Genomic DNA, 13523 nt, shown 5'->3' on the forward strand with positions numbered 1-13523 from the left:
GGCAAATGAAACCATATGTACATACAAAGATATGCACTTGAATGTTCATAGCAGCTTTATTTGTAATTGCCCCAAACTGGAAACAACCAAAATGTCCATAAGCAGGTGAACAGATAAACAAATTGTGCCATATGTGTCACAGAATATTTCACAATAACTTTAGATTATGTAGAAGGAAATGAGAGGGAGGGGGTTCTGAAAAATCGTGGAATGAGACAGACATCATTACCCTATATACATGTATGATTACATGAATGGTGTGAATCTACATTGTGTACAACCATAGAAACAAAATGATGCACCCCATTTGTGTACAATGAATCAAAATGCAGCCTATAAAAATTTTTTAAAAGTTTAAAAAAAGAATATTTCACAATAAAAAAATGAACAACAGCTGCCTGCAACAACATGAAGGGACCTCACGAAATTATGTACAGAAGCCAGAATGAACAAGAATCAGTGGCATATACCTATAATTCCAGCTACTTGGGAGGCTGAGGCAGACAGATTACAAGTTTGAGGTTAGTCTGGGCAACTTTAAAAAGACCCCTTTCTCAAAATAAAATTTAAAAAGCAGGTGGGATGGGGCTGAGGTTGCAGTTCAGTGGTAGAGCACTTGCCTAGCATGTGTGAGGCACTAGGTTCGATACTCAGCACCACATAAAAATAATAATAAATAAATAAAATAAAGGTATTTATTTTTCTCTTCCTACACACACACACACACACACACACACACACACACACAAGCAAAAAGGGGAGGGGAATAGCTCAATGGTAGAACACTTGCCTAACATGTTCAAGATCTTGGATTCAATCACCACTACAGGGGGTAGGTGGAGAAAGAAGTCAGACTAAAATGAATAATGCTGTTTTCATTTATTTAAAATTCTAGAAAATGCAAACTAATATACAGTGGCATTTATTGGTTAATAGCTATCTGATGAAGGAGAGATAAGAAGGTCCAAAACCATAAGGCACTTTTGGGGTTGATAAATATGTTCATTATTCTGATTTTGATAATGGGTTCACAAGTGTATATACGTGTGCACATGCACGTGTGCATGTGTAGTCAAAACTCTTTGAATTCTATACTTATTCCAAATATATCACTGGATTTTAGGTCAATTATACCTCAATAAAATTGTTTATTTTTCATCCCAATATTGAGATTGAACCCAGAGGTACTCTACCACTGAGCTACATCCCCAACCCTTTACTTATTTATTATTATTTTTCCAAATTTTTATTGGTACAGTGTAGTTTTGATTTGCATTTCCCTAACTGCTAATAATGTTGAATACTTTTCTTGTACTTGTTGACCATTTGTGATTTTTTATGGTGCTGGGGATTGAACTCAGGGTTTTGTGCATGCAAGTTTAGTACTCTACCAGCTGAGCTATATTCCCAGCCCTTTGTTGACCATTTGTATTCCTTCTTTTGAGAAGCATCTATTAGTTCATTTGCCCATTTATTAATTGGGTTATTTGGAGGAGTTGGTGTTTTTTGAGTTCTTTATATATCCTGGATATTAATCCTCTGTCAGAAGAGTAGCTAAACAAAGATTTCTTCACATTCTGCTGTAGGTTCTCTCTTCACATTCTTAATTGTTTCCTTTATTGTGCAGAAATTTTTTAATCTAATGCCATTCCATTTATTAACTCTTGGCATTAATTCCTGAGTTTTAGGTGTCCTAATGAGAAAGTTGTTGCCTGAGCCTGTATGCTTGAGTGTTGACCCTACATTTTCTTCTAGGAGTTATATAGTTTATGGTTTAATTTCTAGCTCTTTGATCCATTTCAAATTAACTTTTATGCAGGATGACAGAGAAGGATCTAGCCTCATTCTTCTACATATGGATAATCAGTTTCCCAGCACCATTTGGTAAAAAAGCTGTCTTTTCTCCAATGGATGTTTTTGACATCTTTGTCAAGAATCAGATGACTATAGATGTGTGGGTGTGTCTCTGTGTCTTCTGTACAAGTGGTCTTTGTGTGTGTGTGTGTGTGTGTGTGTGTGTGTGTGTGTGTTTGTGCTAGTACCATGCAGTTTTTGTTACAATAGCTCATAGTATAATTGCTTTAGCTATTCTGGGTCTTTTATTCTTCAAAATGAATTTCAGCATTTTCTTTTCTAGTTCTGTGGAAAATGCCATTGGTATATTTGATGAGAATTGCATTGAATGTGTGTTACTGGTTTTGGTAGTATGGCTATTTTAACAATATTAATTCTGCCTAACCATGAACATGGGGTGGGGGCGGGGGTCTTTCCACCTTCTTGTGTCTCCTTCAATTTCTTTCTTCAATGTTCTATACTTTTCAATGTAGAGGTTTTTTACCTTCTGGGCTAGATTTATTCCTATGTTTTTTGTTTGTTTGTTTGTTTTTGGGTTTTTTTTGGTGCTGGGGATTGAACCCAGGGCCTTGTGCATGTGAGGCAAGCACTCTACCAACTGAGCTATATCCCCAGCCCCCCTATGGTGTTTTTTTAGGTTATTGTGAATGGGACTGTTTGTCTGATTTCTTTCTTGGTAGATTTATTATTGGTGTATAGGAAAGTTACTGATTTTTATATGTTGATTTTGTAAACTGATATTTAGATGAAAATGTTTATTAGCTCTAGCAGTCTTTTGATGGAGATTTTTGGATCTTCTAAGTATAGTATCATGTCATCTAGATAATCTGACTTCTTTCTTTTCTACTTGTATCCCTTTGATTTTCTTCCCTTACCTAATTTCTCTAGGTATGCCCATTTTTAATTTTGAGACAGTTTCACCAAATTGCTGAGGTTGGCCTCAAACTTGAAATTCTCCTGCCTCAGCCTCTGAATAGCTGGGCTAATAAAGTTGTTTTTGAATATAGAAAAATAAAATAGAATAGAGCATTTCTTGGCATGATTCCTAAAAGTGGGACATGAGGCCAACTAGAATGGTCATTATGAACTTAGCTCTATCTTGTATAGAGAACCTTCGATATGGATATTTCTCTAAAGCAATGTTGCATCTCTAAGGAATGTATCAAATAATCAGTTCCAGGTTACATCCAAATTTCTGCTCCTTGGAGTTAGTTTCATAGAAAATAAATAGTATGTTTGCAGATTACAGCAAATTGTTGAAATTTACTATTTATTAGAAACATAAAGCATATAATTGATTCCTTAATGGAATTAGAACTATAAATTCTTATAATGGTGTTAGGCATATAGATGTCACTGAGCTTCTGGTTTGATAATAATGGTCATTTTTCCATTTCAGAATTTGTACATATAAAGCATTCATACGTATACAGAGAATTTGTACACAAAAGGCACCTTTGCACTGAATCCTAATTTTAATCTATAGCTGAAAGACCTGGCTCTGTTTGCAATTATTGGCTTTATAGTTTTTGAAAAACAAAGGTTAGTATATAGCTGGTTGATCTTCCATCATGGAGTCCTTAAACATTTAGAAGTGACTTAGGCCTTGTATTATTTTTCATTTGCTGCTATAAAAAATTACCACAAACTTAGTTCTAAAACAACACATTTTAATTATTTCACATTCTATGAGTCAGAAATCCATAAAAAGGGAATTGTGGTTAGGGGCTCATAAGACCAAATATAGGAATTGTCCATTCTGTTTTCTAATCTGGAGAATGTAGGGGAGAATCCACTTCTAGGTTCATTCAGGCCATTAGCAGAATGTAGTTCTATGAGGTTTTGGACCTGAGGTCTTATTTCCTTGCTGGTTGTTGACTGATATATTTTCTCAACTCCTAGAGGTCACCAGCATTCCTTGGCTCATGGCTCACTATATTTTCAGAGCCAGCAAGGGTGTGTTAAGTACTTATAATGCTCGAAATAGTTCTGACTTGCCCTTCTGCATTCTTCTGATATTTTAAGGGCTCATGTGATTATGTTCATGTGATTTTAACAGGCCCACCCAGATAATTCAGGATAATTTCCCTATTTTAAATTTAACTGATAAGCGACTTTACATCTGCAAAGTCCCTTCTGCTATGTAAGGTAATATATTCACAGTCCCAGAGATTAGAGTGTGGAAGCTCCTGAGGGGACATCATTCTGCTTATCACAGGCCCCAAAGTCAAATGAGAGCCCATGGTCATTTAGTTGGGAGCAAGGACTCATTCCACTATACCACACAGTACTTCTTCCTGATATATACTCATAGCTCATGTTACATAGTATTTTAATAATCACTTCTTCAGTGTCTATAAATGGGCTTAGAGTTATTAAAAATTGTCATTCAATTTACTCTCAGCCAAAGCATAAAAGTGATGCTGATGAAACTATTAAAGAAGCTAGATGCAGCATCTCGATTATGTCCAGGACAGACTACTAATCTCATTTAAAATAATGGACATGAAAACAACATGTATCCCATTTGTTTACAATAAAAAATAAATAAATAAATAAATAAATAAAAAATAGTGGACATGAATTTCATTCTGAATGCATACAGCTCAACTTGGAAAATTAATTCCAATATTTTTTCAGAAGCAATAACAGTTAAAGTCTATTGATTATTTATCATGTTTGAGGAATTTTATATCAATTAATTTATATAATCTTCAGGCAACCCCAAGAGGTAAATACTACTAATGTAGAGTAAACTGAAGTATGTATAGTTTAAACAATTTGCATGAGATTAAGCATCTGCAAAGTGGAGAAACCAGGACTTGAATCCATGTACTCTGACTCTAGAATTCACATTATTAACCATCATTCTATGCTAGATGAACCTGTAATTTGAAACAACAGATTGACCTCACTTATTTGCCTCAAAAATAATAGGATAAATATAAGAATAAATCACAACAGGAAAATATATTTTCAGTGGCCAAAAAGTTTGAAGGATTTCTGTAATTAATAGCAAATGTAATCAGAGCGTTGGAAAATCAGCAATGAGAATACTGAAACCCAACAGAAACAAAAGGGGTAGTGTTAAGTAATAGCTAGCCACCCCCGGCCCCAAAATAGCCTAGGAAAACCCACAAAGTCAGAAATTAATAGGGAAATCAGAACAATTGATGATTGTCTTTGAGGAACTGCAGAAACTAATCCAATTCCCTGTTATGTGCATATAGATTAGAGGCCACTGATGTTTGATCCCATGCTCTACTATCAAATAACATTCTAACTGATATAAAGGATCAGTTATGGGATCCTTCCAGCTTGAGCATAAGATTCAGGGAGACTGAAGGCTTGAATAAAACACTAAGAGAGAAGAAAATCAGCACAATAGTGAAAATCCTCATCTGGCAAGGGAATACATTTCCTACTTCCCACATCAAAGTGGTGGTAGGGGCTTTAATGGTGGTAGCCCACTTTAATGGCTGGCTTCTACAGTTGTCTTCCCAGTGAATTATGTATGCTTCCTAGTATTCACAACCTTGTATAGTCTTTTCCCATTGAATCTGGACTGGTTCTGTGACTTAATTTTAACACTGCATGACTTCTGATGCTAAGACATAAGAAGTCTTACAGTTTCTTCCTGGGCTCTTGGAACTCTAGGTAAAGCTAACCATCAGGTAAGAAGTCCAACTACCCTAAGGATGTCAGGCTTTGAGGAATTCTAAGCTAGCCACACAAAGAGAAAGATGCATGAGCAGCCTCCAGCTGTTCCAACCATCCCCAGTCTAGGCAACAGACATGAGAGTGAAGAAAATACACTAAATACTCAGCACAACTAAGTCTTTAGAATCAAAAAGTTTAGAATCTAAAGTTCAGATGACTCTAGCAGTAGCTAGTACTTACTGTAACCATATGAGATCCCAAACAACCACCCACATTGAGCAAATTAAATCTACAGAACTGTGACATAATAATGAATTAGTGATTCATACCACTGAGTTTTAGAATAGTGCCTGGCACAAAGCAAGCCTCATATAATTGATAGCTATTATAAAGATGATGAAAGTTCCTAAGTTCAATATTCAAAATCATTATTTTTCTCAATCCTCATTCTTCTTTACTGTTCAAATAAATTCTATACATGCATTTTATTTATTTACTACCAGCTTCTCCAGGACACTGTATCATCTTGTGTCTGTTGCTACCTATCTATGTCTTCTGCTTTCCTGTCCCCACTTCCACCCATTACCAATTATAAATCCTCTTAGTCTTCATAATGTCTTTCACTTGCTTCACCTTTTTCATTTCCTATTCCGGACTCTGAGAGCAAGATGCCTTATTTATATGGTTTGCAGCAGGAGTTTATTTGTATAGCTTATGGCTTCATTGTGGACATGTTGAAAAAAAGACAGTTCCTCAAGGTAGTGTTAGACTGGCACATTACTCACTAAGATGGGTAAGAAAACAAAAACTGCAAAGGAAGTTAACCAACTCAAAACAATATTAATTTTAATGCCAAATATGTAGTCAAGAGATTCAAGTTTTGTCTTCATAAATCATCCACTAATTATCCCCTCTTTGGTGATAGCAAAATATTCTATTTGTTTCATAATTATGAGCCAGTCTTTCCCATTAGGCAGTAAGATCTTCTGAAACCAGGGAGAGTATATTATTTAATCTCTGTGTCTTCCCTGCCCAGCAACAAAATGACTGGTACATTGTAGAGACCCAGATGTGAAAGAATAAATTTCTACCATTATCAACTTGGCTCAGGCTCTGATCATTTCATATTGAGCTGCTTGAAACAACTCTTAATTGATCTCCCTACTCTTAACCATCCCTCTCAATTTCTTATGTATTATTGCTATTAACATTTCACTATCCTATTTAAAACTTTCAATGGGTCCCTATTTGCCTCCATCATAGTCTTTTAACCTGTTATTAAAGGATTTTCACAAATGACTCTGATATATATATATGTCTAGCTTTCTATTTTATTAAACTATATCAAATTTAGGCTATAGCCTCTCTGATCTATTAATCATCATATTCTGAATAGACCATATTGTTACCATATCTATTTATGCTAAAGTCCTTGCTACAAACGTTCAGACTTCTCCTTTCCACTTACTTAAATCCACCCCACCTTCACAGCCTAGCTCAAGTCACACCTTCAAAGGAACCTCTGTGATGTTACTAATCTATAATGGCAAGGTCTTTTCTGCATTCCTATACCAATTTCTCAATTATCCCTGTTCTTCATGTGCTGACTTAATTGTTTTCTTTATAAATACATATTGCTAGGAAGCAAGACTTGAAAGTTCCCTGAAAGTAATGCCTATGTCTTCCACATGGTGCCCTTTGCTTAAAAGATTCTAAATATTTCATTAGACAAAATTATTGACCCCAAACTGGTCTTGTGCTTAGTCTGACCTTCCTGCCAGGAATTCCTAGTCCTTTACTTATGCAAATCTAGTCCACTTCTGAGTTCCTACCTCTTTCATAAAGCACTTTCTGATTAATAGAGCTCAAAGTGATCTTTCACTCCCCCCTCTAACTTTATATACAGTTTATCAGCTATGCCATGCATTTCTCATATCCTGCATTTTATTGTCAGTTAATTGATCAAATATATATAAGCTTAATTTACTATAGCAGGCTGTAAATTCATTAAGAGGAATGTCTGTTTCACAAGTTTCTTTTTATCTACCACCAAACCTTAGACAAAATGTCATACTATGCACATTTTTCATTGATAAAATAAATTTCAATGTGCCAAATATACAAGGAAGACTGAACTCTAAAGAAATCAACTTTTAAAAAAATCCTAACTCCTCTTCCCATGTCAAACATCCTAAAAATATGTCCATCCAAGGAAAAAAGACACAAACCATCTACCCCAACAAAATATACTGAAGATTCAAGAACTAAGTATATTTTCTCTGACACCTTCATTTCCTACATACTGGATCTATGATTCCTAAAAATAAATTCATTTTGAAACTTTCAGGACAACAAAATATTTGAATGTCCTATAAAGTACATCATATGGATATTTAACCTGAGACAGAAGAGGAGATGAAAGAACCAGTGTGATAACTCTTAACAGTCAGATAAAATAGTAGCTGTCACATGGGACTATCCATATGAATATCATTAATGAAAATTCCAGGGGCCAGTGAATATTTTTTTCTTTGTGGCCAATGATAACATTTTTAGATCTACCTTAGGAAGGAATTATTACTGAGAGGATGAGGTTCTCAATATTGAACCTATCTCATTTTCTATGCATTCAGCATGCTATATCTGCAACTCCAAGTACTTATATTAGAAGAATATATTTCATTTAAATACATGATTTTAAATTTTTACTGTATTCCTAATTATGAATTTACTATATCTTTGGGCCAAAAATTTGTCGGAGACAAGTAATTTCTATTTTTGTAATTTAAGTCTATGGAAAAATATTTGTCATGTCTAATTTTCTCTGAACAGAACTTTTCAGGAATTCATTTAATAGAGTTGGAGAGAGCTCAAAAATATTTTATTAAAATATCCAATAGTATGTTCAAAAGCTATTATATTTTTTTTCATTAGAAAATATTACCATTTTTTTTATTGTAAACAAATGGGATACATGTTGTTTCTCTGTACATGGCGTAAAGGCATACCATTTGTGTAATCATAAATTTACATAGGGTAATGTTGTTTGATTCATTCTGCCATTTTTCCCTTCCCCCCCACCCCTCCCACCCCTCCCCTCCATCTATACAGTCCTTCCTTCCTCCATTCCTGCCCCCCTCCCTAAACCCAACTCCAACCCCAACACTAACCCTTCCCACCCCCCATTATGTGTCATCATCCACTTATTAGCGATATCATTCTTCCTTTGGTTTTTTGAGATTGGCTTATCTCACTTAGCATGATATTCTCCAGTTTCATCCATTTGCCTGCAAATGCCATAATTTTATCATTCTTTATGGCTGAGTAATATTCCATTGTATATATATACCACATTTTCTTTATCCATTCATCAATTGAAGGACATCTAGGTTGGTTCCACAATCTGGCTATTGTGAACTGAGCAGCTATGAACATTGATGTGGCTGTATCTCTGTAATATGCTGATTTTAAGTCCTTTGGGTATAGGCCAAGGAGTGGAATAGCTGAGTCAAATGGTGGTTCCATTCCAAGTTTTCTAAGGAATCTCCACACTGCTTTCCAGAGTGGCTGCACTAATTTGCAGCCCCACCAGCAATGTAAGAGTGTACCTTTCTCCCCACATCCTCGCCAACACCTGTTGTTGCTTGTATTCTTGATAATCGCCATTCTAATTGGGGTGAGATGGAATCTTAGGGTGGTTTTGATTTGCATTTCTCTTATTACTAGAGATGTTGAACATTTTTCCATATGTTTGTTGATTGCTTGTATATCTTCTTCTGTGAAGTGTCTATTCATTTCTTTAGCCCATTTGTCAATTGGATTATTTACATTCTTGGTGTAGAGTTTTTTGAGTTCTTTATAGATTCTGGAGATTAGCACTCTATCTGAAGTATGATTGGCAAAGATTTTCTCCCACTCTGTAGGCTCTTTCTTCGCATTGCTGATAGTTTCCTTTGCTGAGAGAAAGCTTTTTAGTTTGAATCTATCCCAGTTATTAATTCTTGCTTTTATTTCTTGTGCTATGGGAGTCCTGTTGAGGAAGTCTGGTTCTAAGCCAACATGTTGAAGCTCTGGACCTACTTTTTCTTCTATAAGATGCAAGGTCTCTGGTCTGATTCCGAGATCCTTAATCCATTTTGAGTTTAGTTTTGTGCATGGTGAGAGATATGGGTTTAGTTTCATTCTGTTGCATATGGATTTCCAATTCTCCCAGCACCATTTGTTGAAGAGGCTATCTTTTCTCCATTGCATATTTTTGGCCCCTTTGTCTAGTATGAGAAAATTGTATTTATTTGGGTTTGTGTCCGTGTCCTCTATTCTGTACCATTGATCCACCTTTCTATTTTGGTACCAATACCATGCCGTTTTTGTTACTATTGCTTTGTAGTAGAGTTGAAGATCTGGTATTGTGATACCCCCTGCTTCACTCTTTCTGCCAAGGATTGCTTTAGCTATTCTGGGTTTTTTATTCTTCCAGATGAATTTCATAATTGCTTGCTCTATTTCTGTAAGGTACATCATTGGGATTTTAATTGGAATTGCATTGAATCTGTATAGCACTTTTGGTAGTATGGCCATTTTGACAATATTAATTCTTCCTATCCAAGAACATGGGAGATCTTTCCATCTTCTAAGGTTTTCTTGAATTTCTTTCTTTAGTGTTCTGTAGTTCTCATTGTAGAGGTCTTTCACCTCTTTTGTGAGATTGATTCCCAAATACTTTATTTTTTTCGAAGCTATTGTGAATGGGGTAGTTTTCCTAATTTCTCTTTCTGAAGATTCATCGCTTATGTATAAAAATGCCTTAGATTTATGTGCATTGATCTTATATCCCGCTACTTTACTGAATTCACTTATGAGATCTAAAAGTTTTCTGGTGGAATTTCCTGGTTCCTCTAAGTATACCATCATATCATCAGCAAATAGGGATAGTTTGAGTTCTTCTTTTCCTATTCGTATCCCTTTAATTTCTTTGGTCTGTCTAATTGCTCTGGCTAGAGTTTCAAGGACGATATTGAATAGAAGTGGTGAAAGAGGGCATCCCTGCCTTCAAAAGCTATTATATTAAGAAAATAATATTAGGCCTTTTGCCACAGGATGGCTGGGGGAACAAAGTGGTTAAGCTGCAAGATTTTCTGTTCTTCATCTTGATGAGCCTGAATAAATTGTTTCTCTTCTATCTCCTAATTCTGACTTCCAAAGATTCTGATCTTGACTTTCACAAGCCAGATGCTGCTCTCCTCTGTTCTTGATTTTAGTTTGGCAATGTCAATTTGATTTCCTACATTCTTGTTCTGTATTTTATTTGCTGCATTGATTTTCCTAGATCACTATGTCTAGATTTCTGATTCTATCTTGGTAGTCTCATTCCTATTCAAAATCACTTTGATTATTTGATTTGGTATTCTTGTCACTGGAATGAACAGTAATTGATAAACCCTACCCAATCAGTAAATAATTAGCCCTTTCACCAATAAGAACATAAAGTGATCTATACTAAGATTACAATAGGAAAATTTATGTCCCCATACAGACAGGAGTCAAAGGAAAGATAAAAGCTAAAAACAGATTGGATAATAGGTTCTGATGTGATCTTTTAAAAGACATTTTCATTATAGTCATGGTATCTTTGTAGAATTAAAAAATAGATACAAGGTTTTAAAAGAATTAAAGCCCAAGGTAAGGAGAGAATAACAGTAACTTAGTTGCTGTAGAATTCAGGACCCAGAATTAAATACATTTGCATTATAAGTTACTAAAATAATTTGTGAATAAGACAAATAAATTATAGAAGTCTTTAAGAAATTATGGAAAATGGGCATGGGTAATGAAGACTGGAGAGAGAAAACATTCTGATTTTTTTAAGAGACAGTACATTCCCAAACCTTACTAAAAGTGGGGGCCACAGACCAACAGTATTGGCATAACCTGGAAACATGTTAGAAATGGAGATCACATCCCTCCTTGACCTACTGAATCAGAATCTGCATCTTAACAAGAAATTCAGCTGATCATATACAAAGTTTGAGAAGCATTAAACACAAACCAGCAAGGATTCTTTAAGAAAAGGGCAAGACAAATTTGTTTTATCTTTTATAAGTATACACAAATGATAAAGAGTAAATAGAGGGGTGGGGTTGTCGCTCAGTGGTAGAGCACTTACTACCATGTATGGGGTACTGGGTCCTCAGCACCACATAAAAATAAATAAATAAAATAAAGGTATTGTGTTCATCTGCAACTGAAAATATTAAAAGGAGAAGAGAGATATAATCAATCAATTTCAGAAAAAAATGACTCACAATAACAGAATATCAAAACATCCAACTGATTTTCTAGAATCCAAAGCATATGCTCTTCCCTTAAATAGCACCATATATTATTAGGACCTCATAAGTCTATTACCCAAAATTATCTACTCTGTAAAAGGTGAAGCTTGAACTAGGAGCAGTGGCACATGCCTATAATCCCAATAACACTGGAGGCTGAGGCAGGAGGATCACAAAAGTTTGAGGCCAACCTAGGCAACTCAGTGAGATCCTTGGAAATTTAGTGAGACTGTCTCAAAACTAAAAAAAAATTAATTAATTAATTAAAAGGATTGGGAATGTAGCTTGTGGTGGGGCACCCCTGGGTTCAATCCCCTGTATAAAAATGAAAGGAACAAAAGGTGATGTTTGATTATAAAAGTTGAAATTTTTAAAAAGATCACCTAAAAGACAATGGTATTTTCATCCATTTTAGGTATTTAAAATTTTATATATTTGCTACATACAATATCAATACACATAATATAATATCTATGTATTCAAAATTTTATTTCTGCATCTAAGTCAATCATCAGAAAACTACATTAGCTTAGTCAATTGCAGAAATGCATTCACTTTCTAATAGTTACTGTTCTTGCACTTTGGCTTTTGTTGCTAAAAACTTCTCTACATAAACTATACTGCTGCTTTTGCTATAAAAATATTATTAAAAGCATTGTCCATTATGCAATTCTAATTCTATACCACCTACATATGCTAAATATACAAAAAAATGAGTAAAGAAGACTGGAAGAAAAATCACCTTCCAGATACATGGGGTCTTTTGTTTGTTTTTGTAGTGTTGGGGATAGAACCCAGGGCCTCACACGTATGCTGGGAAAGCACTCTACCACTAAGTCATATCCCTAGCCTCAAACTTTGTTATTAACTGAATAACAGTGTAGGCATGTCAATATAGTACAAACAGGCAAGAAAATATAAGTTGTATTTTAAATCTAAAATCTAAAAATATGAATACTTAATTTATCAAAATTTCCCTTTGAAATCAATAATTCTGTCTTGAAATAGAAACCCAAAACTCCTTCTGCACCAGTACGTCAATGTTCATACAGGCTTACAGAGCGAAAAAGATATATAAAGGGAAATGCAGATACTGTTATCAAGAGGAAGGCAGAATGAATGAATGACAGATGGCTAAAAATAGTAAATGTCTAATATATCAAATATTCCCAAGTTGTCTAATTAGGATTCAGTACCACACTTCACTGAAATTCAATTTATTAAATTTGTAGATCATTATTCATATTAGTAATATTTATTGAGAAAGACAAAAAGATGTTTTTCATTATCTTAATGTTGGAAATCAAAAAACTTTCAGAATTAAATCTTTAAAGTCTATGATTGTAAGCATGTAGTTTAGGTAATCATTTCCATCTCTGGAAAGCAATTTCAGCACAGAAAACTCAGCCAGATTACTTCTTGCCAAATGAGTTTCCCAAAGAGTGACTTCATTAAGAACATGTGAATTAAATTTTACATCTGTAAAATTTACATCTTAGGGGCACTTCTGCAGAGAGAGATTCAGAATGTTTACATAGGTTGTCAAATTCATTAAAAAGGTCAAGTCATTGAAGTGAGGCAGGGATTTTCCCTTGGATGACATAAACAAGCTGAATTTGCTCAGCAGTTCAAAAAATATCTCTTTAGCACCTGTCATAAATGCTGTGCTATATCACCCAG

At 34.7% G+C, this 13523-nt stretch overlaps 1 protein-coding gene across 1 annotated transcript in view; it reads right to left on the bottom strand.

The window, feature by feature from the left end:
• Positions 1-13523, bottom strand: part of Tex11 (testis expressed 11) — a gene marked incomplete at its 5' end in the record, with an annotated part of 294023 nt that overhangs the window by 144959 nt on the left and 135541 nt on the right. The window lies entirely within an intron of this gene.

Source organism: Sciurus carolinensis, chromosome X (genome assembly GCF_902686445.1).
Source record: "Sciurus carolinensis chromosome X, mSciCar1.2, whole genome shotgun sequence".
Taxonomy (NCBI): domain Eukaryota; kingdom Metazoa; phylum Chordata; class Mammalia; order Rodentia; family Sciuridae; genus Sciurus; species Sciurus carolinensis.